The 19,294-nt window shown below is 41.2% G+C and overlaps 1 long non-coding RNA gene and 1 pseudogene across 1 annotated transcript in view; one reads left to right on the top strand and one right to left on the bottom strand.

Moving 5' to 3' along the window:
* LOC127527891 (uncharacterized) overlaps positions 1 to 19,294 on the top strand; it is a 406,786-nt gene that overhangs the window by 287,099 nt on the left and 100,393 nt on the right. The gene's annotated exons all lie outside the window — the stretch shown is intronic.
* The window catches only part of LOC114668746 (zinc finger protein 208-like), a 690,636-nt pseudogene continuing 678,032 nt past the window's right edge, over positions 6,691 to 19,294 (bottom strand).

Raw genomic sequence — 19,294 nt, 5'->3', positions numbered from 1 at the left:
ATAACTATCTTGGACACTGCCGCATTAAAGACAATTAATTAATCATCCCCAGAAATACTCTTCACATTGTTGGCATCAACCCTGAGCGTGATTTGGGCTCATAATTTTATGCTGCTACAGTTAAACACAAGTCAGACTAGGGGTGATATATAATGAGCAGCATACACTTGACTTGAGTATTCCTAGTTTTCCTCCTCTTTCTTTCTCTGCATGTTTATCATTCGCTTGCTCAGATGTTGATTGCTTGCTGCTTCCTGAGCAGATCTACTTTTCTCCACCCTAGCGGCCCGCTTCTTCTCTTCCTTTGTCGACATCTTTTCGCATTAAAACTGATGAAGTCAGTCTTTGCTTTGTAATTACTTAAAACATTTTCTTTAATTTTTCACTTAAGCTGGCACTTAAATCTTCAATCTGCCACAAGAATTATTTAAGATATGAAGAGATAGAGGAAGTGACGGCAAAGGTGGTAGGGATGAGAATGGCGCCCGTATGCATGCGCCACACAGTCGCCCTGCTGCGCACTGCTAAGAGTTGATTCTATAATAAAACAAAAATAAAAAGAGGAATAACCTTGGAGGTCAATCATCACCCCGACAGCGGATAGTAGGCGTCACGTAGTATATGTGTACCAAATTTCAGGTCAATAGTTCAAATGGTTTGTGAGCTACAGGTGATATAAAATTCTGGACAGACAAATGGACAGCCACAGTAGCATCTCTGTCTAATCCATCCATCCATCCATCCATTGTGACCCTGTGTTCGGATTCAGCGGGTTGGACGGGGGTCTGCTGGAGCCAATCACAGGGCACAAGGCAGGAAACAAACCCCGGGCAGGGCGCCAGCTCACTGCAGGGCACACACACCCACACACCAAGCACACACCAGGGCCAATTTAGAATCACCAATCCACCTAACCTGCATGTCTTTGGACTGTGGGAGGAAACCGGAGCGCCCGGAGGAAACCCACGCAGACACGGGGAGAACATGCAAACTCCACGCAGGGAGGACCCGGGAAGCAAACCCTCTTTAATAAAATCCCAGTGTGCGTCCAGGTGTCCATCATGTGTGTGTTCTGGTGAACTGTGCATGTGCGGGACACAGTGCTATGTGCGATATTACTGTCAGAGAAAGTTACAGACGTTTTACAGAAATACAAACCAGTATTACTGCGAGAGGAAATTAAAGGTACACAATACAGTGACGCATATTACAGCCACATACAAGCCAGTATTACTGTCAGAGGAGATTAAAGGCATATTACCGACGCGCACGCCTGTATTACCGCCAGAGAAAATTAAAGGTATATTACGGACGTACAAGCCAGCGGACATACAAGACGATATCCTTCAATAAGGGCGCGCACAGGCATCCTTCAATAAGGGCGCACACAAAAAGGCGAGCCTCAAAAGGACGACCTCAATTGGGCGCAGCGAATAAAGGCGCGCGTAAATAAATATCTGCACTTTTGTTGCTCTTCACATATTCCAGAGCCATTTGAACTAAATTATCTACGAACGCCTTTATTCGCCGCACTCAATTGAGGTCGCCCTTTTGAAGCTCGCCTTTTTGTGTGCACCCTTATTGAATAGAGCCATACAAGACAGTATTACTGTCACAGAAAATTAAAGACACACAATACACGGCGGCAGCCCACGAAGAACGGTCAGCTCAGCAAGTAAACATCAACAAAAGAAAGGCTGAAAGAAAGAAAAATACGACCAACAAAAAGAATGAGGTCAAAGTCCCTTGCCATTTAATAGACTGTTCCTACTAATGTTTATGCACTACTGTTCTAGCGCTCGTTATTGTAACGGGCTAAATGACTAGTATAATATAACAATCTTGGGAAGAGAGACGAGACAAGATTTTCGCAGAGACACACATTCACGTCCCACGAGATGAATCTCTGTGCCAAAAGATTTAACCACGCCTGGGGCCAGAAATAAAAGACAAAGAGTAGATGACAAGTAGAACATTGTAAAGAATGCAAAAACGTTGGCACGATACATACGCAGAGCAGGTTAGAGATAATAGAAGTACGAAAATTTGAAAGTCTCCGAAAAAGGTTAGGAAAGATCACATTAGCGCAAACAAACGGAAATTATTACTCGGTGAAATAACGGAACAGCGAAAAGAGATCAAATGTATTGTTCAGATTTAAACTTTAAGTCGGAGACTTGTAGATTGTTTAATTCGTGTTGCCATCAGGGAAAAGTAGTGTTTCTTCCCAATGAAGAGGCGTATCCGCGAGCATTAAAAGATTTGTTGTTTGGTGAAAATGAAATCCACATATGCTGTCACACTTGGGTCATAGAGTGGCACAGATACACAGAAGATTTTAGAGACAGAAACAAACTTCAAACAAACATTAAGTGTCTTTCAGGAGTGAAGTGAGCTCCATGTGGAGTCTGAGGGGATAGTTCCGAGCCTTACTCCCCTTCCATTTAGTCTCCTGCATGCACAAAATTTCAACCTTCCTTCTCTCCATCATATCTACTAACTCTCTCCCCTTACCAGTCATACTGCCAACATTCAAAGTTCCTACCCTCAGTTCCACTCTCTTTACCTTCCTTCTCTCCTCCTGCCTCCTGACACGTCTCCCCCCTCTTCTTCTTCTCCGGCCAACAGTAGCCCAATTTCTGCCAGCACCCTGTTGGCTAACAGTACTGGTGGCGGTCGCCGTTAACCCGGGGCTCGACCGATCCGGTATGGAAATTTGTTTTGTTGTCCGCATATTGATTTGACAAAATTTTACACTGGATGCCCTTCCTGACGTAACCCTCCCCATTTATCTGGGCTTGGGTCTGGCACGAAGAAACACACTGGCTTGTGCATCCCCTGTGGCTGGGTTAGAGTTAAAGCACTAACAAGACATGAAATTAAATTATTGGCAAGAATTGCTTTCTACTTAAGCAACCGGGTGAGAACAAAAACCTGCAGCCACTGTGGCCCTCCAGTGAGGACAACCTGCTTTAAAGTGTTAAGGGATGGTATTCTACTGCCATCTAGTGGATGAAATGATTTTAGGCTGCCAAAAAACAAATACAGTGGAACCTCGGTTCACGACCATAATTCGTTCCAAAACTCTGGTCGTAAACCGAGTTGGTCGTGAACCGAAGCAATTTCTCCCATAGGATTGTATGTAAATACAATTAATCCGTTCCAGACCGTAGAAACTGTATGTAAATATATACATTTTTTTAGTTTTTAAGCACAAATACAGTAATCCCTCCTCCATCGCGGGGGTTGCGTTCCAGAGCCACCCGCGAAATAAGAAAATCCGCGAAGTAGAAACCATATGTTTATATGGTTATTTTTATATTGTCATGCTTGGGTCACAGATTTGCGCAGAAACACAGGAGGTTGTAGAGAGACAGGAACGTTATTCAAACACTGCAAACAAACATTTGTCTCTTTTTCAAAAGTTTAAACTGTGCTCCATGACAAGACAGAGATGACAGTTCTGTCTCACAATTAAAAGAATGCAAACATATCTTCCTCTTCAAAGGAGCAAACAAATCAATAGGGCTGTTTGCTTTTAAGTATGTGAAGCGGCACAAAGCTGTTGAAGGCGGCAGCTCACACCCCCTCCGTCAGGAGCAGAGAGAGAGAGAGAGAGAGAAATAAAAAAATCAATACGTGCCCTTTGAGCTTTTAAGTATGCGAAGCACCGTGCAGCATACTTAAAAGCTGCACACAGAAGGTAGCAACGTGAAAATAATCTTTCAGCATTTTTAGACGAGCGTCCGTATCGTCTAGGTGTGCGAACAGCCCCCCTGCTCACACCCCCTACGTCAGGATCACAGATAGTCAGCGCAAGAGAGAGAGAAAGAAAAGTAAGTTGGGTAGCTTCTCAGCCATCTGCTAATAGCGTCCCTTGTATGAAATCAACTGGGCAAACCAACTGAGGAAACATGTACCAGAAATTAAAAGACCCATTGTCCTCAGAAACCCGCGAACCAGCGAAAAATCCGCGATATATATTTAAATATGCTTACATATAAAATCCGCGATGGAGTGAAGCCGCGAAAGGCGAAGCGCGATATAGCGAGGGATTACTGTATAGTTAATTATACCATAGAATGCACAGCGTAATGGTAAACTAAATGTAAAAACATTGAATAACACTGAGAAAACCTTTAACAACAGAGAAAACTAACACTGCAATAGTTCGCGCTATAGTGCTAGGAACCGCTCTCGCTAAAAACACTTTTTTAATGAGTTTTAAGCACAGGGGAAAAAAGGAACATTTGAAAAATCCGTAATTTAATAAACCACCAAGAAAAGTAACATTGCAACAATGCACGCTACAAACCGATCACCGGAAACAGAACTGAAAACAAAAACAAGCCTTCTCTAACTTATGCGTCCCTCAATCGCTCTGTGTGTGTGTGCGTGCGTCTCTCTTTTGCGAGCCTGGAGCGCCTGTGTGTGTTGTCACGCTTGGGTCACAGATTTGCACAGAGACACAGGAGGTTGTAGAAAAAAAGGAACTTTATTCAAAGCACTGCAAACAAACATTTGTCTCTTTTCAACAGTTTAAACGTGCTCCATGACAAGTCAGAGATGACAGCTCCGCCAGGAGCACAGATTGTCTGAGAGAGAAAGAAGGATTTGCAAGCAACCAATTTAACAAACTGAAAGAAGCCCGTGCAGGCTTTTTAAGAAGGCGGAGCACCGCACGAGAGGCATATTAGGCGACAGAGCCGGCAAGAAGGGAAAGGAGGAATGTGAAGGTAGTCTGTCCATATTTCTTAGGGGTTTTCCCAGGGGCGTCTGTATTCTCTGGGGGTGCGATCAGCTTTGCAGCTCACAGTGTGTCTGTCTAGAGCGCTCCTGTGTGTGCGCGCACACGCCTCTCTCTCTCATGTGTGTGTGTGTGTGTACAGCCCTCTGTCTCTTGCGCTGCCTCTGTGTGTGTGTGTGCATGTGCGTGTGTCGCGCTCTCTCTCTCGCGCACTGCACAGGGAGAGACTGAACATCAACAAACCGAAAGGGAACCTGGCTTGTTCGTATACCGAGTGTTTGGTCGTGAACCGAGGCAAAAGTTTGGCAAACTTTTTGGTCGTAAACAGAGTTGTACGTATACCGAGACGTTCGTGAACCGAGGTTCCACTGTATATTTCTATGGTTTCTGCCACTTTATGGTAACTCATCAATTTTCATAAGTGGGGTGGAGCCAAAAAAGGCAAACAAAATGCGATAGACATTTTTAGAACAAACTGAAGCTGAACCATTGCTTGAATCACACAATAGTGATGACGATGTGAATTGGTCATCAGACGTTGACAAGGATTTTGAAAGTGATACATGACACAGCACTGTAGGTCCAAACTGTCATGATATGCCTTATGAATTAGGTTGCATGAAGCTTCAGCATGGTGAGATAGTAGCTGTGTGACCAAAAAAAATAAAAAATAAAAGCAAAATAATTGTGATAAAATGGAAGGACAAGCAAGATGTCTCCCTCCTAAGCACCATTCTGACTGCAGCAACTGTCCATGTTCATATCAGGGGTAATGCGGATGTCACTAAGCCTTGTGCTTTGGTGGCCTGCAATAACACAATGGTAGTTCAGGCACTGACATTCCACCCTGTCTTGTAGAAGAAACTGAAAAATATTTCTAAAAAGTGTTCAAACAAACACACTTCTACTGTTCCGTTTGCAGTATTGGGATGTACGTTGGTGACAGTCTCAAAATGTGTCCCATGAAGAACATCCACTAAATCTGCATCAGGACAGTGGACACTTGGCAGACCTTTCCTACTGTATTTATGTTGATGTTTTGGAGCTTACATGTTTCAGTTAAATGTTAACAGAATTTTTTCTTGTCGAAAAAAAGTTTTTGGTTCGTTTTTGCCAGGGTAAACACTAAGAAGGTTTAAACAAGGCCAGCTCTTTCTAAGAAGATAAGCCCAAGTGCAGTTTAGTTACACAACACACCTGGTTTGGTGTTTCCTGACATTTTGGTCGAGTCTTTTATATCAGCTTTCACGTTTCTGGCATTTGAGGAATCTCGCCCTGTTCCATCTGCTAACTATTGATCTGCACAGGTTTATGGAGTTGTATCGCAGCCTTCATTTCCAGTTGGGTGTACCAGAACTGGTCCAGCTGGGCAACGGAGTTTAAACAGACTGGAACCCAAGAGCAATTTGGAAGATTCTTGGGCATCTCCCTAAACATGTCTTTGTTTTTAGTTATTATTCACCATATACATTTTTAGAATCATATTATTTCTGTTACCTAATATAATTTAGTCTGCTAGTTAATAGTTAGTTATTGTAAACTACTCCTGATCTTTGACTCTGCTATCAAGACTATATTAACACTGAAAAAGGTATAACCCTTTATTTCTACGGTCACACACCGGAAATTCAGCCTCTGAGGTTCACAGACTGAAAACTCATAAGTGGCGAGCATTTAGTCTTTGAATTAAACGTAACACACGCTAAGTTAAGCTGCCCAGCCCCTGAGGCTCTCACCTGAAACGGATGGTAACAAATGACTCTTAAGCCTCTGTGGTTGCATATGCAATATCGTTCACGTAACACACACTAAGAGACATACGTAACTCGTGAATTACATATAAAAGGCTATTACTTTCTAAGTGTGTATTTCCTAAAGCTTTACAAACAATTGTAGGCCAAAACGAATCCAAAAACTACATTAATTTAGAATTAATTTTTGACTTACAGCAAAAACAAATCTTTAAATATTATTTATAAATTTAAGATGGAATAAGGAGGCAGAGCCCTTAATCTATCATTGAGTAAGAGGTCTTGCAGTTGAAGATTAAACAGTAGGGTGAAAAACAATCATAAATACCTAAATTAATAAATGCATACATTAATATTGTGTTAAAAAGGCCTACATGTGCATGCTGCAGTTTTCTTGTTTTGGTGTCCACTTTGTGGCCAGTCTACGATTCCAAAGCCGAACGTAAAGCAAAAAGGATTGGCAGTTGATTTACGGCTTCAGGGTTGTTGTGCGCCGTTACAGAACTCCTCGAGTTTTCTTTGTTCTCCACATTCTTTATGCCAGCAGTTTGCCGTACTGCCTTAAGATTTAGATCTGTAGAGTTTCATATGCTCTGTGAAGCTTTACGTCAACCATAAAGAAAAAGTGAGTGAAAATTTGAGTATTCAGTTGATTTCAAGTGTCAATGTTCAACCCAGGACCGAGGGCTGCTGAGTATAATGCTTTGTGGGTTGAATGCTACACGGAAAAAGAGTGGCGATAACGAGTCTCCTTGGACTATTTCTTGCCTGTTATTTTTATCTTGTAATTGTGATCCAGCCTTTGTCATGGTGAAGCTGCAAGGTGAGAAGAAAATTATGGAACCGTGGGTCTTTGGTGCTTCAGTTCATGCTGATGTTAGAAGGAGGAATATTATTAAAGTGACAAACCATCGTGGAGACTTCATGAACATGTTTTTACACTCAAGTCATATTCTGGTGCAGTTCTACGAGTTTGTTTTGAGATAGAAGTTGGGTATGCCGCCTGGACCGGGTGTCTTCAAGTTAGCAGCCTGGTTGCAGTTTCTTCACTTGCTACTTGAGTCTGTTCCATCCCTTTCATTTCTGTGCTCTCTTTGGCTCTCTGTAATTTAATTAACCAGTCTGCTTCTTTATCATGTTCTTGACCATCCTCCTATATATATTTATATCACTAAAATATGTCAGTTTCTTTATTGTCCGGTGGTTATTTTTAGGTTGACTCCATGTAACATTCAGTAGAACCTTTCTGGGTTGTCCTTATATAATTGAGTTCTGCATCTTCTCTTTGTGGTTTTGGTCTTGTTTTTTGACCCTTGACTCATGAAGTCTTTGTTTTCTTACAGAGTGACTTCTGCACTGCTACGCTACTGTGGTGATTCTCTTACATTCCCTGCCTGGGCTCAGCATAGTATTTTTATGGTCCCCAATAGTGTTTCCTTTTGTCATTTGTATGGAGTGACGGTGATTGGTAGGATGTTGAGATGGCTTGGATTGTTTTGTTTTTTTTGATACAGCCTGATGATCTCAGCACCACAAGCACAATCTAGGTGGTTGTATTCCACATCTGGCTTTTCTCAGATTGCATTTCTTGATATCCATTTCTCCATTTTGAGTGCAGAGTAATCACTTGGGACAGAGACATTAATGAACCATGCTTTATCTGATGGTTTCTCTTTGACTACTATATCTGTTTTCCTGGCATCTCTCTTTCTGTCCGTTGCTATTGGAATGTCCCAAGTGACAAACACCTCCTCGTTTTCTGCTATTCAGTCTGGAGTGTGGTCACAGTGCATCTGTGCTACTGGCAAATTGTATTTCTTGCATATGTTCCAGTACTATAGTCTAGCAACTTTGTGTGTCTGTGTGTAAAAGCCTTCTGCCATCAGTACCTCACAACTGGTAACCAGATGAGTGACCGTCTCCATCTCTGTTTAGCAGAATCTGCACTTCTCTGTTTTTCCATTTTGTTTCTATTGTTGCCTTGAACCACCCTGTGTGCAGGCCACTGTCCTGTGTAGCCATTATTAACTACTCGTTCTTTGATTTTAACTCACTTCTTCAAAGCCATCCATGGGTGAGTCGTTGGTCTACATGGGGCTGGAGCAGGAGGTCTTCATATTTTCCACTATATCTGTGGTCTTTCCAATTGCTCTTCCTCTTCTGTTGGTCAATCCTTTTGTATTCTTGTTTTGGTGGTCTAGCCTGCTTCACCAGTACTATCTACGCACAAAGTGGAAGCATCTCCGCCATGCCTTTGTTTCTTCTGAATGTTTGGCCGAGCTTTATAATTGATTTTGTTTTAGGCTTGTTTACTTCATACTGAAGTACCATCTGTATGTAGTAGTCTGGTAAGTAGATGATGCATGTCTGATGTCCGATGACTGTAGCCCTGTATAAGTAATCTATTTTAATAAGGATCATGGCTCAATGTATAATCGAGGGATGTACTGATCCTCAAATATTGACTGATGTGCATGGAGTAGTTTTCATGTTTTCATGTCCAGTATATGAAAGTTGTTCTGTGGCCAGTCAATGAAACCAAAGCTATAAGACAGAATGGGAATTGCTAGCTGGTTTGTCGGCCAGATTTTATTGCATGTTGTTATGGAAGTTCAGAGTATCACCTTTGTTTGACAAATATATTATTTTCCTTTTCTCTGCTGCAATTCCTTGCGGTTAAGTTTTGCACTTTCATGAACTCCTAAATATTTGTAGATTTCTCCTGAGTTGAGACTGCTGATGATACACTCATCACCATGTCTGATGTTTTCACAATGTCTATATATTTTTCCATTGATGGAGGCTGTCCAGCCCAAATGTCATCTTGAGGTCTTGGGAGTTAGTGCAGCTGTTCCTCTAGTTGCCAGTTATTGAGCCTCTATAGCTTCAAATCATCAACAAACAAGAGGTGTGTGATAATCTGGAGGTTTGACAAATTCCGGGTGGTGATGCTGAACCTGTGGTTGAGGTTATCGAGGAGAAGGGAGCTTAGTAGATTTAGTGCTCTGCAGAACAGGAGTAGTGAAAGTAAGTCTCCCTGGAATATTCCCCATTTGACTTGGATATTTGGGATTGTGATCTGTCCATTGTTGTGCAGAAACTGCAGTGTTGTGTGCCAGTGACACATGGTGATGCACATGAACTTTATGAGGGTGGGTTGGATTTTGTACATTTCCAGATATTTCAGAATCCATGAGAGTGGCGCACTGTCAAAGAGTTACAGGTTAACCCAGAAACACAGAACTTCTGGCCCTTTTTTTTGCAAAACTCCATTACCACCTTGTTTAATAAGAGCTGATATTTCATTTCACATGATGATCTTTTGCTTCCTTTTTTGTTCTGTTGCCATTATGTGATTTTATTTCAGGTGGTTGTAGATTCCATTTGCATCTATTGCTGTGAAGAGGCAGGTTACTGGGATGGTAGCTGTTTGGTTTATTGATTTGGTTGGATTTTGGAATTTGGGTGTGATGTTCCTGTAGTGAGCCACTGTGGTGTCATCTGCAGGTGCTGCCTTAACGAGTTTTTACATTGGTCATATCCTAGAGGAGTGCCATTAGTTGTTTGAGCCAGAAGTTTGGTATGGCCGGGTATCTTCCAGTTGGCAGCAGATCTAAATGTGCTTTCTATTTCCTCAAGAGTTACCTCAAGCCATTTCATTCCCATCATCTCTGTTTTCAATATATTTCTGCATTCTCCAGTGTGAATTCTAGTGTGTCTCTGAAGACCATTCCTTTCAGAGAACTGTTTGCCACATTCAAAACAGCAGTGTGGCTTTTCTCCTGTGTAAATTTTTTGTGTCTCTGAAGATGACTCTTGAGAAAAAAAGTGTTTACCACATTCAGAACAGCAATATAGTTTCTTTCCAGTGTGAATTCTAACATGGCTCTGAAGATTGCTTCTATCTGAGAATTGCTTGCCACATTCGGTACAGTAATACGGCTTCTCCCCAGTGTGAATTCTAATGCGTCTCTGAAGACCACTCCATTCAGAGAATTGTTTGCCACATTCAGAACAGCAGTGTGGCTTTTCTCCTGTGTGAGTTCTTTTGTGGCTCTGGAGAGGGCTAGTTTGTGAGAACTGTTTGCCACATTCATTACAGCAATACGGCTTCTCTCCAGTGTGAATGCTATGGTGTTTCTGCAGAGCACTCCCGGCAGAAAATTGTTTGTCACAGTCCAAGCAGCAATACGGCTTCACCCTAGTGTGAATACTTTTGTGGCGCTAAAGTGCACTCCTGCAACAGAACTGTTTGCCACACTCGGAACAGCAGTGTGGCTTTTCTTCTGTGTGAATTTTTGTGTGGCTCTGGATATGGCTTGTTTGTGAGAATTGTTTGCCACAATCATTACAGCAATAAGGCTTTTACCCAGTGTGAATTCTTTCATGGCTCTGAAGATAACTCTTGCGAAAAAATTGTTTACCACATTCAGAACAGCAATATGGTTTCTTTCCAGTGTGAATTCTAACATGGCTCTGAAGATTCCTTCCATCCGAGAATTGTTTGCCACAATCATTACAGCAATAAGGCTTTTCTCCAGTGTGAATTCTTTCGTGGCTCTGAAGATAACTCTTGCGAAAAAATTGTTTACCACATTCAGAACAGCAATATGGTTTCTTTCCAGTGTGAATTCTAACATGGCTCCGAAGATTCCTTCCATCCGAGAATTGTTTGCCACAATCATTACAGCAATAAGGCTTTTCCCCAGTATGAATTCTTTCGTGGCTCTGAAGATGACTCTTGCGAAAAAAGTGTTTACCACATTCAGAACAACAATATGGTTTCTTTCCAGTGTGAATTCTAACATGGCTCTGAAGATTGCTTCCATTCGAGAATTGTTTGCCACATTCGGTACAGTAATACGGCTTCTCCCCAGTGTGAATTCTAACATGTCTCTGAAGACTACTCCGTTCAGAGAATTGTTTGCCACATTCATAACAGCAGTGTGGCTTTTCTCCTCTGTGAGTTCTTTTGTGGCTCTGGAGATGGCTAGTTTGTGAGAACTGTTTGCCACATTCATTACAGCAATACGGTTTCTCCCCAGTGTGAATACTTTTGTGGCGCTGAAGTGCACTCCTGTACCAGAACTGTTTGCCACACTCGGAACAGCAGTGTGGCTTTTCTCCTGTGTGAATTTTTTTGTGGCTCTGGATATGGCTTGTTTGTGAGAATTGTTTGCCACAATCATTACAGCAATAAGGCTTTTCCCCAGTGTGAATTTTTTCGTGGCTCTGAAGATGACTTTTGCGAAAAAAGTGTTTACCACATTCAGAACAGCAATATGGTTTCTTTCCAGTGTGAATTCTAACATGGCTCCGAAGATTCCTTCCATCCGAGAATTGTTTGCCACAATCATTACAGCAATAAGGCTTTTCCCCAGTGTGAATTCTTTCGTGGCTCTGAAGGTGGCTCTTGAAAAAAAAGTGTTTACCACATTCAGAACAGCAATATGGTTTCTTTCCGGTGTGAATTCTAACATGGCTCTGAAGATTCCTTCCATCCGAGAATCGTTTGCCACAATCATTACAGCAATAAGGCTTTTCCCCAGTGTGAATTCTTTCGTGGCTCTGAAGATGACTCTTGCGAAAAAAGTGTTTACCACATTCAGAACAACAATATGGTTTCTTTCCAGTGTGAATTCTAACATGGCTCTGAAGATTGCTTCCATTCGAGAATTGTTTGCCACATTCGGTACAGTAATACGGCTTCTCCCCAGTGTGAATTCTAACGTGTCTCTGAAGACTACGCCGGTCAGAGAATTGTTTGCCACATTCATAACAGCAGTGTGGCTTTTCTCCTGTGTGAGTTCTTTTGTGGGTCTGGAGATGGCTAGTTTGTGAGAACTGTTTGCCACATTCATTACAGCCATACGGTTTCTCCCCAGTGTGAACACTTTTGTGGCGCTGAAGAGCACTCCTGTACCAGAACTGTTTGCCACACTCAGCACAGCAGTGAGGTTTGTTTCCTGAAAAGTAAAATAAAATATTACTTTTTCAAACCATAATGTCAGTAATAGGACTAAGTCACAACATTGAATACTGTAAATGCTGGTCAAAAGTATAGACAACTTTTTAAAACCATAAGGAATTGCCATAAGTTACGTGTACAAAGACAATCAACTTGTTAAATGTTACCTTCTGTATTACAGCTACTCAACACATGAGCAAAATCACCAGAGCTAAGAAATTGAAACCGTAAACAAAAAATAAACATGTGACAGAATCAACTGACAAGTCACATTTTTAAAGGAGGAGTTAGGTATTTAAGTTTGATTTCACATTGGGATACAAATATCCTTCACCTAGTCATAAAATTTGGGATCAGGCTAAGTATTTTTTAAAACATATAAAAACACTTCACTTTAGAGCACAATTGAATGTGGCAAATTAATATATACCATAACAGTGAAGAAATAATTTTAATTTGAAACAACTGAATGATAAAGTGATGGTGGACAAATATAGATATAGATATTAGGGCCTTTTTGTAACCTAAAAATGTGCACATTTGTAACCTGTAGGGCACATTTGTAACTTTAGTAACTCGGCATAGGGCATATTTGTAACTTTTAGGGAACTTTTTTAACGAGTCAGGCACTTTTGTTACATGCCAAAAAAAGTACATTTTTTTATCCTAAAATTGTGACATTTAATCAAATGTTTAGCTGTATAGGTTTGTTGTCGGCCCCCCTCCTAACATTCCTATACATTTATTTTAAGCCCATTGTTCCCACAGTAGGCTGCAGCTCCCAATGCCTTTATACAGGACAAAGACGTCTCACATAATCAATGGACTGGTGCTTAAAGATGAATTCACCCAGTATAGCATTAGATTAAAGCACTCTGATAACTGGCAATATGTATTTTGATTGATTTTTTCATCCTACTATTAGTATTTCTATATGATGTATTCTGTTTGCCTGTACAGTACTCTATATTATGTTTGTTAATTTAAAGTTTGTTTGTTTTTTTTATTATTGCTCACATTAGTCATTTAGGTCTGTTGTGTGGTTGTACTCAGTCCTGTATTGTTGGTGCATGCTTATTTAGCAGTAGATCATAAATTTTAATCTTTTTCATTGTATTTTAAGGCATAGTGACAGTAGATTAAATGACAGAACTGCCCAGGGTTGCCCAGCTGACGTTGGACTGCAAGAAGCAAGTCCCCCTGTGAGAGTGGAAGCAGGCGTGATGAGGGTCTCACTACCAACCGAGTACTTTTACATGTTACTGTACTTAAAAGAAACTCACCTTCCCAGTCAATGTGATATTTATTTAGAAAAATCAATAATCAGAAGACAGAAACGCAAGTAGAATATCACAGACCACTGACCAAACACTACTGTTGTGGTCCAGCATTCTGATGGGCTGTTAGTGGGCCACTTTGACCATTTATTCCTGAACGTTTGCAGTGATTTGATTTGCAGGTTTGTCTCGGTCACGTTATCATGTCCCCCATATGTCTCTCTGGCTTTTTGTACCACGCTGCTATGACATGCCGGTCATTTTAAACGTCCCTTCAAACTGGAACAGCACATCTGACTGCAGGTGTAGCCTGGCTGCCCTGTCTGTGACTGCTGAATGGACTGGTTCTGATGCTTTTGGTGCTGAGTGGGAGGGAATAAGCAGGACTAAAATAATTACACTAAATACACTAATAATTATTCACAATGCATTAAATAAAATGCTGAATTTGTCTTGAATTTAAATTGAGACGCGTCTTTTGATGCGATTTACACATGAAGTGCTGACACTCCCAGACCATCTTCCACAGCCCTGAACAGGATCAGATTTTGGGATGAACTTGTCCTGCATCCTATGAAAAATGTTATTAAAGCGGCTCCACTGCTCTTTGCTTTCCGTCTTCACACCTAAAAGCTTATTCTTTTTATACTCTTCCACATCTGTTTCTTCTCGCTCTTCTAAAACACTGAGAACTGTATGATATGCTGGTCACTTGACCCCAGTGGACCAATCACATGTACACCCTCAATTCTATCCTGATTATTACAAAATACAAACTGCAGCCAGGCTCCCCCCTCACTGATGGGTTATTAAACTGTCACTGATTACGTCAAAAAAAAAAAAAACAACACACTCCCGTCCTGCGCTCTGCAATTTGCAACGTTAGCCCAGTTAAAATTTGGATACATAAAGAATTTCGTGACTGGAAAATCCTCCTGTAAACTTGCTATTTTAATATTAGTATATTAAATTACTGTCTGCATTATGGGGTCTATCACACACTCCTAAAATAAGGCCTCATCCTGAATGTTTTCCAGAGAAATCCAGATGACCTAACTAAGGTGGGCTCATTGTCCAAATGAAGAGGCCTTGAGTTTAAATTCTGTTTGACAAAAGCAGCAACAACCACCCCCCTAAGTCCTTCCTGTTAAAATGTCTGCCCCTCCATGTTCTGCTCATCCCCATCTGGTTTCTGTTATTGCTGTAATATCATAATTATGCTTAGCTACATATTATTACTATTTATTGATTTTACTTTCCTTATTGACAGCATTTAGGTAAGCATTTTAATGTGTTGCTTATTTGAGTTTTGTACTTTAACCTTGGGTTAGAATTTACATTACTATGCATTCTTATTTCACTGCTGTTCATGTTAGAGAATTTAAATACAATATGACATCATAAACCTTTTGAAATACAGCAAACAGATCTCCATGTGCGACACAATCATTTAGACTCAAAGTCAAGGCTGCACAGTAAACATACTCTATAAACAGAAATATGAAAATGATGATTTACATTAATGTTTATTTTAATTGTTAAAAATAAAAGTATATTTTACTATATAAACAACATATAGCATTACTTAAAAATAATACTATTTTTTGTTTATAATGACAATTGCATCTTAGCAAGACCATCCATCCATCCTCTTCTGCTTATCTGAGATTGGGTCGCGGGGGCAGCAGCTTGAGCAGAGATGCCCAGACTTTCCTCTCTCCGGCCACTTCTTCTAGCTCTGCCGGGGGAATCCCGAGGCGTTCCCAGGCCAGCCGGAAGACATAGTCCCTCCAGCGTGTCCTGGGTCTTCCTCGAGGCCTCCTCCTGGTTAGACGTGCCCGGAACACCTCACCAGGGAGGCATCCTGATCAGATGCCCGAGCCACCTCATCTGACTCCTCTCGATGCGGAGGAGCAGCGGCTCTACTCTGAGCCCCTCCCGGATGACTGAGCTTCTCACCCTATCTTTAAGGGAAAGCCCAGACACCCTGCGGAGGAAACTCATTGCAGCCGCTTGTATTCGCGATCTCCTTCTTTTGGTCACTACCCACAGCTCAGGATCAATGTTCCCTCTAAGGAGTAGCATATAGTGAGCAAAAAACATTGTTTATGAGCGACATTTTGTTTAAGCCAAAAATTTATGAGCACCAACTCCAACGGTCGGAGTGAGCGATCGTGCGGGAAGTATGAGCGACGCTCTGAATTCGTGTGAGCGATCGCTGACGCGCTCAGCTTAGAGGGAACATTGCTCAGGACCATAGGTGAGGGTAGGAATTGAGAGTTTTGTCTTATGGCTCAGCTCCTTTTTCACCACGACAGAATGATGCAGAGCCCACATCGATGGATGGATGGACGGACAGCAAACAAAGGCCTGATATTGAGGCCTTCTAATATGGCAGTCATCATGGAGAGAATTTCTCAAAGCCAAAACCTTTATAAACATGAAACAAATGCCTTTAGTAGAGACGGTATGGCGATTATAACCAGATGATTTTAATTCTTAGAATGTTAATGTGAAGAATAAACTGAAGACTAATAAATGGCTTTATTTTAACTTGCAGTATTAGGTGTGTAGTGAGAAGTCAAGCAAAATTACCCCTTTATTTGGCTAGCTAAAAAGATAACAATATGCAAGCTTTCGAGGCAACTCGGCCCCTTCTTCAGGCAAGATGTCATACAGAAGAATTGATGCCTGAAGAAGGGGCCTGAGTTGCCTTGAAAGCTTGCATATTGTTATCTTTTTAGTTAGCCAATAAAAGGGGTTATTTTGCTTGACTTCTCATTACGTCCATAATGGCCAACACGGTACAACACGCTAGTACTACTGTATTAGGTGTGCAAAAGAAATAAAGTTGTCATCCCACTGTGCAAAGACATGCAAGTTAGGTGAATTGGTGATGCTAAACTGGGCCTTGTGTGTGTGTGTGTGTGTGTGTGTGTGTGTGTGTTTGTGATTGCCCTGTGATGGACGGGCGCGCTGTCCAGGGCTTGTTCCTGCATTTGTGTCCTATGCTAACTGGGATAGGCTCCAGCTCTATACGAGACCCTGGTCTGGATTAAGCGGGTTACAAAATGACGTGTCATCATGTGACACAGCTGTGTAGATTACATCAATCAGAAACTCTGATTTTGTCCAATGTGTGTGTGTGTGTGTGTGTGTGTGTGTGTGTGTGTGTGTGTGTGTGCGCATGCGTGAGAATACATCCTGGTATTGACAGGCATCTCATTTGGGTTTGGTTGCTGCCCTGCTGCAACGGTAGGCTCCTGCACCTTTGCTCTTGAACTGGAGTAAGAGGTCTTTTAAAAGTGAATACATGGATGAAAAGATGGATTTCTTTTGCTGATCAGTTGGGTAGCATGGTACCTGCTGGGTGGTCTCACTGCTTTACAGATCCGGCAACCCAAGTTTTACTACCACACCTAACTGTTGTACATATGAACTCCTCATGTTCTCCCTGTGTGGAGAATTTGTCCTCCTGTTACAAAAATACAGGCAGGTTAAGTTGATTTATGACTCATAATTGGCCCCAGTATATGAATGAGTGGTTCCACGTTAGACTGCCACCTTAATAATAATAAGTAATACATTTTATTAATACAGCACCTTTCCCATGCTCATGGCACTTGTCCAGGATTTGGCTGTTTGACCCTGAATTGGATTAAGTGGATTTGGGAGCAAATTATGTGTTATGTCAGTTTTCTGACAGTATCAGTAAGTTACCAATAAATAAATGAATACACAGTATTCTAAAAAGTAATAGAAAGATTAAACACACTTTTGGAAAAAAAAATAAAAAAAAAGATCTTTACATTACTAACACTTGAAATTATAATATACTGTACATGTTTTAACCCAATAATTCCTGCACTGGAAATCCACAATCAGTTTATAAAAGCTGTATACAGTAATCCCTCGCTATATCGCGCTTCGCCTTTCGTGGCTTCACTCCATCGCGGATTTTATATGTAAACATATTTAAATATATATCGCGGATTTTTTGCTGGTTCGCGGATTTCTGCGGACAATGGGTCTTTTAATTTCTGGTACATGCTTCCTCAGTTGGTTTGCCCAGTTGATTTCATACAAGGGACGCTATTGGCAGATGGCTGAGAAGCTAGATTGCTTACTCTTCTCTCTCTCTCTCTCTTGCGCTGACTTTCTCTGATCCTGACGTAGGGGGATTGAGCAGGGGGGCTGTTCACACACCTAGACGATACGGACGCTCGTCTAAAAATGCTGAAAGATTATCTTCACGTTGCTACCTTCTGTGCAGCTGCTTCATGAAGCGACATGCTGCACGGTGCTTCGCATACTTAAAAGCACGAAGGGCACGTATTGATTTTCGATTGAAAAACAAACTCTGTCTCTCTCTCTCTCTGTCTGCTCCTGACGGAGGGGGTGTGAGCTGCCGCCTTCAACAGCTTTGTGCCGCGGTGCTTCGCATACTTAAAAGCCAAACAGCCCTATTGATTTGTTTGCTTTTTTTCCTCTCTCTCTCTGACATCTGCTCCTGACTTGAAGAGGAAGATATGTTTGCATTCTTTTAATTGTGAGATGGAACTGTCATCGCTGTCTTGTCATGGAGCACAGTTTAAACTTTTGAAAAAGAGACAAATGTTTGTTTGCAGTGTTTGAATAACGTTCCTGTCTCTCTACAACCTCCTGTGTTTCTGTGCAGATCTGTGACCCAAGCATGACAATATAAAAATAACCATATAAACATATGGTTTCTACTTCGCGGATTTTCTTATTTCGCGGGTGGCTCTGGAACGCAACCCCCGCGATGGAGGAGGGATTACTGTATAGCGCCTTTCATAGCGATTGCCAATTGTGCTACAAAGCAGCTGACCTAATGCAAATATGTAGCTTTAGAAAATTAAACACATATACTTAAATTTATTACTAATTTTCCATTTAATCAAACATATAGTTAAGTTTTATGATGAAGAAAACTTGGATTAAAAAACTTCCTGATTGACTTCCATCTAGGGGGCGCTCCAACGGCCAATAGCAGCCCTAAAGCCGTCTTCCAAAGCACTACCCTCTGCAGAACCTTACCAGAAGTGCTGGTTAACAACGCATTTTCAAGTTACAAATTTCCCCAAATTTATTTCTTATAAAACACAGAAAACCCACGGATAAAAATGTTTTTAGGGAATATATATATGTCAAATCAAAACAGACTTAAGCACACCTGTTTGTTATTAAACAAATAAAAATCATAAATGCAGTTTTCAAAACACTCACGTTCTGTACATTGGTAACCTCATTAGAAAAAAATATTAACTTAAAAAATCTAAAATGAAATTCAATGCCGATTGGAAGATTGAAGCATACCTATATTCTGCACAAACTGGAAAAATTAAAGCAATCGGTGATGTTGATCACAAGATTTTAATATGTCATTTAAGCAGCTCCAAACAAGTGCACTTTGGGTGACTCAGAAGGCTAAGACCTTGCAGGGCATTTTTTTGAACAACACAATCGGCAATTTTAAAGGTTGTTGACTTCTTAGATAATTAGGTGTCAGTTAATAATTGTATGTGTTCCC

The sequence above is a fragment of the Erpetoichthys calabaricus genome, chromosome 1 (assembly GCF_900747795.2).
Source record: "Erpetoichthys calabaricus chromosome 1, fErpCal1.3, whole genome shotgun sequence".
Taxonomy (NCBI): Eukaryota; Metazoa; Chordata; class Cladistia; order Polypteriformes; family Polypteridae; genus Erpetoichthys; species Erpetoichthys calabaricus.
Note: the sequence above shows the minus strand (reverse complement) of the source record. Positions and strands in the feature narration are given on the sequence as shown.